The sequence below is a fragment of the Amblyomma americanum genome, chromosome 1 (genome assembly GCF_052857255.1).
Source record: "Amblyomma americanum isolate KBUSLIRL-KWMA chromosome 1, ASM5285725v1, whole genome shotgun sequence".
NCBI classification, from domain to species: Eukaryota; Metazoa; Arthropoda; class Arachnida; order Ixodida; family Ixodidae; genus Amblyomma; species Amblyomma americanum.
This window is the reverse complement of record NC_135497.1, coordinates 91,095,248-91,109,940: the sequence shown is the minus strand read 5'-3', so window position 1 is coordinate 91,109,940 and position 14,693 is coordinate 91,095,248. Positions and strand designations below refer to the sequence as shown.

The 14,693-nt window shown below is 50.8% G+C and overlaps 1 protein-coding gene across 11 annotated transcripts in view; it reads right to left on the bottom strand.

Annotated features, from left to right (window-relative positions):
• The window catches only part of LOC144113214 (dual specificity calcium/calmodulin-dependent 3',5'-cyclic nucleotide phosphodiesterase 1A-like), a 533,169-nt gene that overhangs the window by 152,949 nt on the left and 365,527 nt on the right, over positions 1–14,693 (bottom strand). The window lies entirely within an intron of this gene.

Here is a 14,693-nt window from a genome sequence, read left to right as displayed (position 1 = left end):
CAGGTGGTCGAAATTTCCGGAGTCCTTCACTACGGCGTCTCTCATAGCCAGAGTCGCTTTAGGACGTTAAACCCCCATAAACCAAACCAAACCAAAAGTGTTTCGCATACTGATTCCCCGCGCTGCGGATGTAAGTTGCTCGACCGCAGTGAGCTCTTTATGGCGACGCCAAACAACTCATCAGACTGACCAATGCGACGCTAAGGTGAATTTAAGTGTATGTCGTAGAGTGCATATAGCTTCATTTTAAAGTTTAGCCCCGAGTTCCACAGTCTTGATTTATTTGAAAAAGGCACAAATAGATTACTGATCTGGTGCTGGTGACCCAAGCTGGCATGGCGCGAACTCATGCCGAGACGTTGAATATATCGCATCGCTTTGGGTAACACCCTCCAATTTTTGTTATCGGGGCGCTAAGTATCAACACGACTGTTTTGCAAAATCTTTTTATTTTCCTAGAAATTTTTTCATTGCGCCATTTTCATACGTATCTCGCGTCAAACGGCCGCTTTTGTTCGAAAAGCAAGTTGCGGCGTCACTTTTCTCAAGTACTTTGTTTCACTTCTCGGCGGTCATTGATACTGTGACGTCACGAAAGACGTAACTGACTGCTCCGAGAGCGCGGGAAATAGTAACGGCCCATTCGAAAACGCTTTTCTAGAAACAAACAAAAAATGCGCCTAAACTGACCCGTGCACATAGTGAACTTCAAGATATCTAAGCAAACGACGAGTGCATCAAATCGTCCTTGCTGTCGTGTCGATTCTCGCTCATACCTCGCCTTAAATTCGCCAACTTCCATAGCTATACGCACCGCTAACCAAGTAATTCAGCGCACGACAAGTGTCTCATTAATGTCGGAATGATCGTACGTGGAGCGCCAAACAAAACGGGCTCGCGTTGTGGTGCAAGTGGGAGAGAACGGGCGGTGGAATCGGAAGAAGAGTGCAGAAGCAGCTCACTGATGCCGCTGCTTCTCCACCAGTGGAAGAAAAACCCGAAGGATGTCAGGGCTGATTTACAGCGCGAATTTTACCTCCCCCCCCCCCCCCCCCCTTCGCAAAGGTCGATGGCGGCAGAAGCTCAAACAGGGAGGGACCAGCACGGGCGAAAGCCTGTTTATTGCCCTAGAGGCCGTTGGTGCCGCGGGCTGTGGAGCGCCAGGGACCGTGTGCGCGGGGTGAATCGGGAGGGAGCGAGCACAAAAAGGAGCAACCGCCAGTGCCCCCCTCCCACCTTGCTCTGGTGCCCGTGGCGCAACCGCTACGCCCCCGCGGGCGACGACTCAGGCGGTGGGCTGCGCGAATCTCGATCTTGCCCGAGGAACTCGGGCGATGATGAGACCGAGAAAAAAACAAAAACAATCGGTTCCTGGGAAACCTCCGGGCTTCCCCGGAAGAAGCACTCTGGCATCCCTTCCTTGACGAAGTCCATGAGCGAAATGAGAACGCGGACTAATTCCATGGCTGCAGCATGAGAGAACGTAGTTCGAAGCTGCGTATGAATTTCCTTGGTGCGCCCGCATTTGCCCAGTGCCAGTGAGTGACGATATTTCTTGACGGCATTACACGCCTCGCTCAATCTCCAATGCCATTTGTGTCCTGCCTGCGTCCGCGAACGTATTAAGCGCCAGTGCGAGTGCTTAAGCGTACCTCATATTTTTTTTTATATCACATGGAGCCGCTGGAGTTTATGTTCTGTACCATCTTTCGTTTCCATCCAGCCGAAAAGAAGTGCACTGATGAACCAGCAAATCATGTAAGGATAGTTAAAGTGGGACCTCTTAAAACTTACTACGTTAAGCAAGAAATCTGGCTCAGTGGTTTTAGCGTTCAACTGCTGATTTCAAGGTCACGAGATCGAATCCAGGCCGCGTCGGCCGCATTTCGGTGAAGGCGAAATGCAAAAAAAAAAAACGCCCGTGTTCTGTGCGATGTCAGCACACGTTAAAGAACCCAGGATGGTCTAAAGCAATCCGGATTCATCCAATACGGCGTCCCTCATAGACCACGTGTCCCTTCGGGACGTTAAACATCCCAACTTTCGAAAAAAAAAAGAATTTCCAGCTGTCATTGCAGTTGAAACGTATAATGTTATTACAGTACCAAAATGTCACCTCACTTTTGTTTTTCAAAAAAATATGCCGCATTTGTCTTTCGTGTTTCTCGCTACATGAATTTATAAATGTCGTTAGGCACATGTAAAAGCCAAGAAAATGCTGCAGATCGCAACTGCGTTCCTGAATTTTTTACCTCCACAAACATACCAGACATGCATGCCAACAGGTAAAAAAAAGGACTCTGTGTGCAGAAAAATTTGTGCTACTACGTATCAGTTGGACAGAATATCTTTACTTGTTTTGAGGCCTTACGAAGGCCTGCGTTATTCGCGAAAGAAAGCAACTGTCATTAAAAAGAAGGGAAGGATAAGGGCGTGTCCTTTACTGTGTGCCGGTGTCGATTAGAGCGAAATTGTACTCTAAAAACTATAGGTAGAAGACGTTTTCATAGAAATCAGTAAAAGACAACCACATGCCGCCGGTCGGATCCGAACCCAGGACCTCTGCATGCACGTCACGTGCAGTGCTCTAACAACTCAGCAACCGCGGTGGCTGTCACGCCTTCTACATTCAAAACTTTATATGGAGCCTAATTATTTCGAAAGAGAGCCATAAAAAAAGTGACATACAAAAGACACAACACAAGAAGTGACGAAAAGTGGAAAATAAAAACGGCCTCCTCATCTCTCTATACTTGTCTACCCATCGGCTTTATTGGCGTCACGGGATCCATCCCTTAGAGCCCACGGTGTCTTAGACACTTTGCATCTAAGGTGTGTTAAAGGTGTCTTAAACACTGTTGGCGTCCCGCCTGAATTCAAGAGGAAGAAATAGGACTGCACACGCGGAGCTGTATCAACAGGCTAACATCATCGCGCCCGTGTGCATGTTTCGCCATAACTCGACATATGTGACGAGAATAAGGACTACTTAACGCTGCACTCGGCGGATAAGCTGTTTTCTTTCTCTCTCTCTCTCTCTCTCTCTCTCTCTCTATATATATATATATATATATATATATATATATATATATATATATATATATATATATATATATATATATATATATATATATATATATATCGGCACTTTCGGCAGCCATGGCTCAGAGCTGCCGCAGCAAGCAGCCACATTCCACGGGAGAATCGTCCGGGTTTCTATTACCGACTGTCGTTGCATGCGCCAGCACAAGCAGGTCTCTCCAACGCTCACGCGTGGCTCTTCCCTCAACTCGCGATGTTAAAGAGGCCCGCCTCCGAAAGTGTGCGCAGGCATACACCGTCACACTCGGCCGCCGGATGTTGCCGAGCGTGCCAGTTTGGGCTGCGCAATGGATTCGCGCAAGTGGGACAGCGCGAACGGTCATCGCACAAGCAGAGCGGCCCGGAACGCACGCGCGTGCGGCTGCACATGGCGCGCGGGCAGGTAGGTAGGTATACGCGCGTATGCGTGCGCGCGACAGCCTCCCCCCGCCGCGCGCGCGCATCCCGGCGGGGCTCCCTCGGTTCCCGCCAGCGAATTGGGCGGGGAACGGAGCGAATTGCTCTTCTTCCCCGGCGTCGGGCGGCTCCGAGGGCCCCCCGCCGGGCGTCCCGGGCGCTCGTCGCTGTCGCGCCGGTGCCCTCACCTTGTCCCGGCTTGAAGAATCTGCGCGCTCTCGATCGATTCGCAGTTCCCTACGCGAGAGAGCACGCCGCAACTCAATTCGGCCAGACACTGCGTGCATCCCCCCATCCGCCTGGGCGCCGCGGCACATGCGACTGACATCCCCACAACGCCGACATCGCGAGCCAATTCCCGCACGCACGCCGGCGTCGGCCTCTAATCGAGCGTGCGGCCCGGCCGCCCAGCGGAGCTGACGCGGTGCAGAACGCTGAGAGGGGCTTGTACCACGACCGCGCTAATAGCGCGGCCGCGCAAGAAATCTTCGGAAAAGTTCTAATCGCTCGCCGCTTATGGGGGGCGTCATCCGATGACGAGCGAGGTCAGGATTCGCGTACTTACCCGCTGCGTTAAGTGCCGCTGGACGCATTTGTTATTCGTTTGTTTGTTGTGGGTCCCTCGTTAAAGCAGGAGGAAGAAACTTTATTTTCTGGTGAGTACCGTATAGTTCTGGTAGCTTGAGTATTGAGTCTTGTTACTCTGGTGATGGACTTGGGGGTGATACTTAATGTGCTTGATTGTTTCCGGTGACGTAGCACGACGGTCAGTGGAAATATAACTGCTTTCGGGTGCATTTTTGCGGAAGCTCGGGTCCTACTCAGGCGGGCGAAGGAGGTGCTGTATAGTACGCAGGAGAGATATTTCATTCAGCCGACTGCCTTTGTGGGACTGTAAACGATCAGATGTCGAACTATGCAGGGTACCAAGAAGTAAAGAAAGCACATTTACACACATAACTACGAACTCTTGATTCTACACTTGAATCTGAATTCACCGTACACATACAGTATCCACCCCTGCTTTGTCTGCACCGTGTAACCAACAAGCATGTTCCATACAAGAATAAAAATGAACCTACCGGCAACATAGCGACCGAGTCACGCACATACGCTCGCGAACAATATTGAAGCCGCAAAACGAGAATCGAAATGTCTAGGAACTTTTGAAAGTTACCCGAGGTGTTCGGGCAGTTTGGGAACACGGCTTGCGTACGGGGCGATATTGCTACAAGACTCGTACGCGAGAAAATGTGAGTGAAATCAACGCTCACTCCACTTACTTGCACGGACAGTTAGGAAAGCCTTTCGACAGCGAGCCCCGCAGGGTTCGGATCTGAAAATACGACGAATGCCAACGCGGGTCAAGCTTTCTGTAATAACTCAGCAAAGCTTCTCGTCTGCGAATGATCTTTGTAAATGCCCACGAAAGAAAGAAACTCCCATACGTTTCCCTTCTTACGCCTTGGCTACTAAGCTGCAGCCATCAGACGGTTAGTCCTTTATTTCGCATTTATCTTGCGCCGAGCAGTGCGGGTCAAGCTAAGGAGTCTTGCACATGGTGCAGTGATACATCAGCAGTGCGATCGCGAAACCTTGGCTGGCGTTGGCTGCTTGACAGCCCGTCACTGCAAGGTGTCGTTGACTCGGCGCAGAGCGGCGGCAACCCGTCTTCGTTCTGGCAGAGCTCCCGTGCACGGCGCAGTCGAGTCGACGAACGGCCTACATAATGACGATCATCCATCACCCCGATGATGCTCTCCGCATTATTTGCAATATACTGGTTACAGCATAATGTATTCCGCACTGGCTTAGAGTGACGTGAGGTCCGCATACGATCCATCGATGGGCGGGTGAAAGCTCTCGGCAAGAAAAAGAAAAATAGCCGAAAGGGTGCGGGTCACAGGCACACATCCAGTGAATGATGCGGATATCGAGTGAGCAAAAGTGGTGAGAGAGCGAGTTCTCTAACCAAGAGCCGCTGTTTTCCAGAGATTTCAGCGCTGCCGCTGCTTCTGTGCTCGGGTTTAGGTTTACATCATGAGCAGAAAGGTATCCGGGCTGCCAGTGCAGATCCCTGAGTGACACCTTTACTGGTCGGGTCAAAGCTACCAGAAAGTAATTTTCATTCGGTACGCAGCTGCATTTGCTTTAGCGTAGCCTACGCTGATACATTTGGTCTTAATATGCTTTTTTTTTTTTTGTGAGCCAACGATAAACCGTTAACCCCAATAAAGCTATCTTGCGAAGCATACTTCGTTTCGTTCACTTCATAAGTTGCTGTTCTGGTAGCGCGCACGCACGCACGCACGCACACACACACACACGCACGCACGCACGCACGCACGCACACACACACACACACACACACACACACACACACACACACACGCACACACATGAAGACCAGCCGCATCTGGTAGATAAAATATTTGCCAATCATTCTTTCTCTCTTCACTTTTTTGCTCCATCACGATTAGATAGGGGATACTTGCTCAACTCGTTTATCCAGAGGGATACAACTCCGCTTTCATTATGTGGAGGTTCAAAGTCTGGCTAATGTATGAGTCATGTTTCTTGTACTAATATGCTTGCCTGTTTTCTCTCTGAAATTTTGTTTTTTTTCTTCTTTCGTCTCACTCCTCGTCTTCCAGTTCTTCAAACAAGTCGTTCAAGGGACGGTTCGCAGAGTGGCTGCTTTCTTTCCGGGCTTTTATTTTTTTGTTTCTTGCGAGGAGAAGAAAAAACTCAATGCTTTCATGCGCCGTACCACAAAGACGCAGCTCTGCCCACAAAAGAAGAAAAGATAACGATGAAGCGCTTGAATCCGCTCAGATCGGAAGAGCAAGACAGGTACAAAGACGTAAATGTACCGCTATATGGGACCACTGAAAGAAAAAAAAAACTAAAGAAAGATATGAAGACGCAGAAAAGTTGGGTACAGGTACCGCCGACTCCTTTCTTCAATGAATTCAGAGAAGACAAAAAAAAATTCGCACAGATCGTCTGCTTTGTCCGAGGCACAAATAAACCGGGAACACCACTCGGTTTTCCAATTACAAAAGAGAGAGAGAGACATTATATATTAATTGAAGATGTCACAATCCAGAGTAATGTAGCAAGCAGATAGCTCACGGACCCCGTCCTTTTTGTGTCTCGACGCAGAAAACGAGCAAGTTCATCGGCATTCTGCGGGTCTCCACGAACCCGAGTCCCCCCGCCTATTTGCTTTTCGTCCGGCTTGCGGCGAAAACGCGACGAGAGAGTTGAGGAACAGAACAGCACCAGAGAAGACGCGAGGAAAGAGACGACAGAAGAGAGCAGTGAAGGCAAAGCGCCAAGCGTGTGAGTTGAAAACGAACTCTGCGACGGGAGGAACTCGGGAAGCAGCTGCCTGCAGCCACTCGTTCTTCAAACGCGCGCGCGCCGTAAAAGACGCTTGAGAATAAGCGAGCACATTCGTGACAGTGCTACTGGAAGGTTGACCGAGGACAGCGGACAAAGCGACGCCCGCGAAAAAGTCGAGTCACTCCGCTATCTCTGCTTGAAGCAGTCGTGCCAGGCAGCATCAGACTTCTCCTTCTCATTGTTACTTGTTTTACATCTTTTTTTTTTCACAGTGGCCGTTTTGCTTATTATCCGAAGAACACAAAGAAAGAAGCCAGCCGCACTGTAACTGCCGATGTCGGGGCTTGCAGACAGTTCAAATTTGTTGCGCGTGTGGTCTGTAACATTACGTGAACGGTGGTGCCGCCAGCCATATTCCTCCTGGATTCCCTAAAAAGCTTAAAGGCTTTAATACTGAAGCTCAGTTCTACGTCTTACGACCTTCACGTGATGCTTATGTGCGCTGTCATCCTGACAGGGAAGCCTCGCATCATCCGAACAACCCGAGGTACTCTATAGGCAGCACCACTGGCGCCTCCGCCCGCAGCGTATGCGAATTCAATCGCAGTGAAGTCGTACATTCGCCCCCGATTCCCCGAAAAGAAAAAATGTATTACGAAAAATAAACATCTCGCTCCCTGAGCGCACCCGTTTCCGGAACAGGTGCTCGCCATCGACGCAGGGCTGCGAGTGAGCGCGTGGACGAGATCTGCATAACGGAGGGCGCTTGCAGCTCCGCGCGCCCCCTGGCGGCGGCGCGGTGCAAAGTGGGCACTACGTGCGTCCACGCGCTCGCAGCGTGACGCACGAGGGCCGGGGTTCGGTGCGCGAAAAGGGCGCGCAATTTGCCCTAATGGAGCGACGCGTCACTCGTGCATCTTTCAGGCGGCGAGGAAGCACGTGGCCAGCCGGGCGTCACGGGCCGAGAGCAGCCGGGTCGCGCTGCCGATCCACCTCCGGTTGCTTTATCGGGCGACCCGACTGGCCCTGTGACATGCTGCGGGCGCGGAGTCCGTACGCAACGCATTGAGGACAGACGAACAGCGGTTATGGCCGGTTTTGGGCCGGAAACGTTCCGAGCGGAGCGCGCTTGTGTTAGCTTGTGCATGTGCCCTCCGGAGCACTGCGAAGGGTTGCAATTAAGCGCGCTCCTGCACTGAACTAAAAAAAAGATTGCGGAAGTGAGGGGATATTCAGTGCCTGACGAGAAAAGCCTCTGCTACCTTTATTGTCTCGCAGAGGGCGTAAAGAGGTTTGCCAGCCAGCCGTCTGCTCTTGAGCTGGAACACCTTCGACGTTGTACTAGAAGTTCTGATACTTTCGCAGCATGTTCCACGTTTCCAGCTAGTGTTAGCAGTGTCAGCGGACATCCATCTTCAAGGCTAGGTAACATATTCATGGATGTGCGCAAACACCCTTGAAAGTAAAGTGCACAAGTGCGAACAGCCATTGCCGTTAACTCGCTGGGTAGAGATCCGCACGCGATAAGCGAAAGCCCTGCAGTAAACCACACCTGTGCAATGTCCCCTTTTCCCTATATTTCGTTTTTCGGAACTTATTTACAATCCAAAGGCCTTCATTTCGTGCTGACTTTAAGGATTCCTGTTTTCTTATGATTCCCTTAGTTACAATAACTGCTGGGCTCCGTTCACTCGTCAAGTTCCACGAACCGTGACTCCAGCCGGCATGCGCCTCTTGCTAGCAGCTTTATAAGACGGAAGAGATGAAAGCCGTTATTGTGGGAGGCAGTAATAGTAGCAGCGGTTTATTTAAAAATAAATAAAACAACGCAAGGAAAAGAATGTTGCCGGCCGAGGCAATTGCTATCTAATATATTAAGCACCCGAGCTGCAGCCGGGGGAGGTAAAAGGGACAGGGAGAGGATAGCGAGGAGAGCGTAGCAAGAAAGGACAGGGGAGAGTTTTGTACACTATTTACAAAATACATACAGCAACCAAGTTCGCGCGCTAATGTTCAGGCTAGAGGCTATCTACACTTCTCCCCAGAAGCAGCAGAGTTTCTCCTGGTCGCATTGAGCCGTTTGAGTGCACAGCAAAACTTTATTAGGCTTCTTGCATCACTGTTCTAGAATGAACTGCAAATCGATATGCCTCTTCCAGACAAATTAACTAGCTAACGAGACACCTATAATATAACGCTCCGTCCTTTAAACTTATCGCCGACGACGCTATTAACAGCACAGAAGCGCTTAGGCCCTACGTCCGACGCTGTTAGCCAACGATGTTCACAGAGGTCAGACGCCCATCTTGGCCAACAGACTGCTATAGGTATTATTAATGACCTTTCGAAGGAGTCAGCAACGAAGCAGAAGCGCAGATTAGAAGCAACAGATATTAGAGGACACAAAGTCGCTAAATAATACGCAAAAAATGGAACATAAAGCGAGGAATAAGCATAGCCTCGCTACTGAGGACGAGATCAGCCACAAGGCCACCTGCCGCTAGGGAAATATGCTTCAGGATTCTGAGAAAATGCCAATGCACTTTATGCCAATAGGTGGCCCAACACTAGATCGCTGGGAAGGGTGCTGTTGAAACTGTTGCGGTGAGGCCAATAAATATCTCACGGTTGGCTTAAGCCGCTGGCGCGACGTACACGTTCAGTGATCTAAGTGTATGCGACAGAGGTTTCAATTGCAGCGGCTTTATGAGGTAAAAAAACGCTTGCTTCTTGTTAATTATAACTGTAACATTAAGTCCCCATGTAGCCAGCTAGGGTCAACGAAAATCGACCAGGGTCGCGAATTTGCTGCGAGACCGCCTGCCCCATTTCCGAGCGCTCGCTGGCTGCTACTCGCGATTTAAAAAACAAAAACAGAACATTCGCCGGCACTAATTCACGCAGGTGCGACGCCAGGGTGAGTTCGTTTCGGCTGTGCTGAGTCATTTGGCGAGAGAGAGAGTGGGAAAAAAAAAGAAACTTATCTTCGCTCGGTGTTCATTCGTGTACACGCAACGAAAAAGAAGGAGTAAAAAAAATAATGGCATTCAATGAGAACGGCCCACAGGGACACACCGCTGAGACCACCGCTGAGCGTACGAGCTAAAAAAGACGTCCTATTTCGCTCACGGGAAATCTGCTAAACGTGCGATAAAGGAAGAAAGAATGAAGAGAGGGGGGGGGGGGGGGGGGGTGCAAAGGAATGCTGGAGAAAAGCAGCGACATGAAGGAAGAAACAAACTAAAACGCAAAAAAAAGACAAGAGGGCTTCGCAGGGGCCTTTCTTTTTCCTTCAAAAAGAGGGGAGGAAATAAGAACTCCAAGTCATCGTGCTCGAAATGGCGTCTCGAAATGCGGGAGCCGCTTTGAAAGTGCGGTAGAAAACGACCGCTCGCGTCGCTGATAAGGGTGACCAGGAACGAAAAGAAAAAATAAAAGCACACAGTTCGCGCACTGTGCAAGAGGTCATTAAAAAAGCAAACGCGGCGCTCCGCCCGCAAGAGGCAGCCGACGAGTTCGTGGTTTATAAGAGACCATCCTGTTCGGTTTAACTTGCGGGAGAAGTATTGAAATGGGAACCTCGGCGACTATACGGGCGCGAGCTTTCGCCACACACGTACTACTAGGCGCTCACACTGGGAGTGCGCCTATGCCTGTGGGCGGACTTCCTGCGTCGAAAGAAAAAGGAACGCCTGACGTAAGGTAAGTTGAACGTTTGACCGGTGAAATATAGGTTGAACCGTAAATGGATAGCATGTATTACATACAAGCTCATAACACTATCTTACCTTACGCGACAAAAAATGGCCCGTGGCATACTGTGGCACTCCGCAGCCGCATGTTGGGATCGCCACTAAACGTATATCGTCGGCAGCGTCGCATATCAGGGGATCGTTATCGTTTCGCCAGGCTAACTTTCATGGATATTTCAGGAGCTACTCTGTAGAAGTCTGTAATAATCCGTCAGAGGTTTTCTTCCACGCCTTGCATTGACGACTTTGCGTTTAGCCGTGCGAACTTGAGACTTGCGTTCAGAACTCCTCAAGAGAGCAAAACGCGGCTGCGCGCCCAAAGGTTTTATTTTGCCAAATTATTGATAACATCATAATACAGGAATTTAAGAAACCGCTAATGTGAGCATTCCGATTATGACATTTGCCTTGCCGGATGCCGTCAGCCGATTTGAACATCAAATAAAACAACAGCAAACTAAGGTGTCCGTGCCTACTACCCCCTGGAGACGACGCGGCCGCCCAAGACGAGATGCATACGCGCTCTTTGATTTCAGCTTTGCTATAGCGTCCGTAAAAATACAGCCGTGCGAGCACCAGTGAGAGTATATTCACGATCTGTAAGCGGGCGAGAAATCCTTTCCTCTGGGTCAACACCATTTCAATGTGCGCGAATACAACCGCCGCTATTGTTTCAGTGTTTGCCGCGAACGGGACGAAATGCTTCATTTCTTCGGATACCTAATATCGACCAACTTGAATTTTTATTTTCGCACCCTGCTCTCTGGGCTTCGGCTAGCTGGCTGCGTGCTTCAGCATAAAAAGCGCGTTTGCAACCGGCCCCATTAAACGCGAATAACAGCTATTAAACGCGAATTCCCCAGCGCACCACTGCCATAACACTGGCGCGTGTCAGTAGGTGGAAGCGCGGCAGAAAGTAAGTGGAGGTGTGCCGTGATAGATTGACGTTAATAAAACTTTGGCGGGGCAAAGAACAAGCAGGCCGCGAGGTCATTTCAGTGCAGCCCCGCAGTACGGCCCTTCTGCACTCAATACTCGATGCACCTCTTCCCTTGTTCGCCCCTTTGTCTTTGCCCGCCCTTATGCGGGCGCAACAGCCTGGCGGACCAGCGATCAGTCACCCAAGCGCCAACTCCAGAAAGAGACGGAGCATGGCGCCTCGGTGTCACGCGGCTCTCAGCGAAGCTTCCCATAGACACCGGTCGTTCGGCCCGCTGCCGTTCCGGCTGCTGCAATCCTTCAACGCATTCGAGCGCGGCGCGCGCCTTGCGACCGGGGGCACAACGCTTCCTGCAGAGCGACTTCAGCGCTCGGCTCGAGTCGCGGTGACAAGTGGCGAAATGCGACGCGCGGTGGCTCCTCAAAAGTGCGCCGTCCCAACGTGGGGGAGTAATTAAATTCCGGGCGGCCCGCTGAAAGGAGCTGCCAAACGGCAGGCGTATAGGCGAAACCTTTCGACCCGCCATTTAATCAGTCCGCGGGACACCCCAGTGCGCAGCCAGACGCGCCGAGTGGAAGCAATCGACTTAAGTGGCGTTTCTCCGAGACGCACTGACGGCGCGGAAGCTGGGCGCGTCAAAGCCGTCACGAGACTTGGGAGAAGCGCGCTACCGGGCAAACTCGGCTTTCAACGGATCCGCACGCGCGCGCCGCGCGCGGATGAAGGAGCGAAGCTTTCGAGCGAAAGGGTGCACCTGCAACAAAACGCGGTGCGGGCACTGCTTAGCGTGCCCGCACACCGCTGCTCTCCCGTCGAGAAGCAAAACACAGCGCTCTAGCTCAATATTCACTAGCCAGAATGGAGTACACTTAGAATCTCGGGGTCCACGGCTTTAACTGCGTCGTTTTCTCCACGTATACGTTCTCTCGAGTTTCTATCAGTTGGCAATCGAGCAGCAGCAACGGGCTTAATTGCACTGGGTTACGAAAGCAATTTTGCGAAAACATCGATGAAGAGCCGCGAACGGCGGCCCTCTTCAGATATGCCGATATTACAGCAGTCATGTCGCAACGAAGGCAATTGCTCTTCTCCAACTCCTTGTCCGCACACGTGGGCGATTCATTCTCGTATTTATAGGGCTATGTAAAGAAAAGACAGTTACAGAAGTACGTGCCACTTCCCACGTGTCCCGATTAAAATAAGTTTAAGTGAATTGAATAGAATTTCCTTTACTCCTCCAACACATCAAACGTCCTCTCCTAGTCCACTCACCGCACTTATGGTGGTCAATAAAACCACCAAAGAACAACATTTGAGAGACACTGTTAAAAAGACAATCTCGAGGAATGCCATACCCGTGGCCCCATTTTCGTGCTTCCGTCTCGAGCGAAATACAGCGCAGCGGCCTTGGAACTCGATCGAGACGTGATCGAGCGTTCAAACGAGATTGTATCTGCGCATGCGCGCAAGATAGCTGCGAATGCACGACCCCGTACACAGGACTGCAGGTATGAGCAATATTTCCTTTGAGTTTGTCGTGGAAAGCCCAGCGTAAGTCAAATTCTTTCGCTCGGAGAGCGACGTTGGATTGGAAAAGAGATGAAAGTGGCTGAGAAAGACGTAAGAGGAAGCAGCAGGGAATTAAACAACGAGGTATACAGCAACCCGCGGGCGCCGACAAAGAAAAAAAGTAATCTCTGAATACGGTCAGGGAAGCGCCGGCCGGGAAAAGGGGTCGTACGGAAGTGCCCGGCGCGGAAATAGCCCCTCATCCGGGCTGGAAAAGAAGGACTGATAGCCCGCGCGGCCACTGGAAATGGCAGGGTCACTCCTCTGGGTGCACTAGACGGGCAACACTGCGCTGGTTCGAGGTGCCGTTGGCGGAAGCCAAGATGTCGGCGGCAAGGGGGCCATGGCACGATAAAGCGCTCGCTAAACTCTTGCCTCAGACGCGGGGAAAGGGGGCGGAAACTAATGGTGGGGACCGTCTGGAGTATGTATAAGAGCGGCGTTACACATTAGGGAGCGGTCAGCGAAGAGCAGACGCAGCGGCCGGACTAATAAGTTAGGTTAGGGGAAATCCTCACGGCACTTGAACGTGAAGCGTTGCATATCCTGCGTTTTCCCCATCTTCGTTTCCTTTGTGCTTTTTTTTTTGGTTCTCGCAGTGCTGTTATACCATCAGCCCATGCTGTCATAAATTAGCTATTATATACCTCTGCAGCACGCGAGAAGAAAGGTGAATTGGTGCTTACTTAACTCTTAAAGGGGTACAGACACAACGTTTTTGATTGTCCGTTTAGATGCCTTGAACTCGGGGGCTATACGGGCCTAGTAGTCATGAAAATGAACTCAAAACACCAGTGCGCGGCGTTAATAATTAATTACAAACAATTTTCTACCGGTAGTTTCGGTTTCGGTCGGCACCAGCGCTGAAGTGCACCTTGACGTCACGGTCGACCGGGCAACCTGGGCTACCATATTCCTGATGACGTCGGCGTCGCCGCCAAGCACTGGTTGTTCTTGTGAGCAACCGCTGGTTCCGATGACGTCACAATAATCGGAGCAAGAGCACCCTGACGTCACTGAATGTGGGTAGAAATGGGGAGCGTCTCCTCGGAAAACATTCAAAAACATGTCATGTTACACTCAACGCCTGCGCCTGAAACTTGCCAGAAGGCATCTCCTTACGCCCATGAAACAAACCATATAGTTTGTTCTGCGTTGGAAGCTTAGTGTCTGTGCAACTTCAAGCCAGGTTCGCACTACGGTATATTAGCTGTAGTAAGTAAGCTGTAGTAAGTAGTAAGATTCAATAGCCTCCGTTGGAAGCTGGTAGGAATAGTTTCGCGCGTTGCGTCTGCAACGACGCCGCTACATTTTCTTTCGAGCGGACTGCTGGACCGATGACTGAAAGCCTGCCTGTTCGTGGAAATAAAGAGGAGGACCGCGATGGCTATAGCTAGATAACCGCGTAGAGTTAGAGAGAGAAATAAATAAATCAAGGCCGCGAATACTGAGTTCCGAGAAACCCCAAGTGTCCGAAGCGGTGCATAGCCGCTGTACAGGGCCGCAGTTGAAGGCAGTTTGGCGGCGCGGACTCTCGGATCGACGGATGTTACCCCGCTGCCAACAGCAAAACTGCTGCCTCGGCA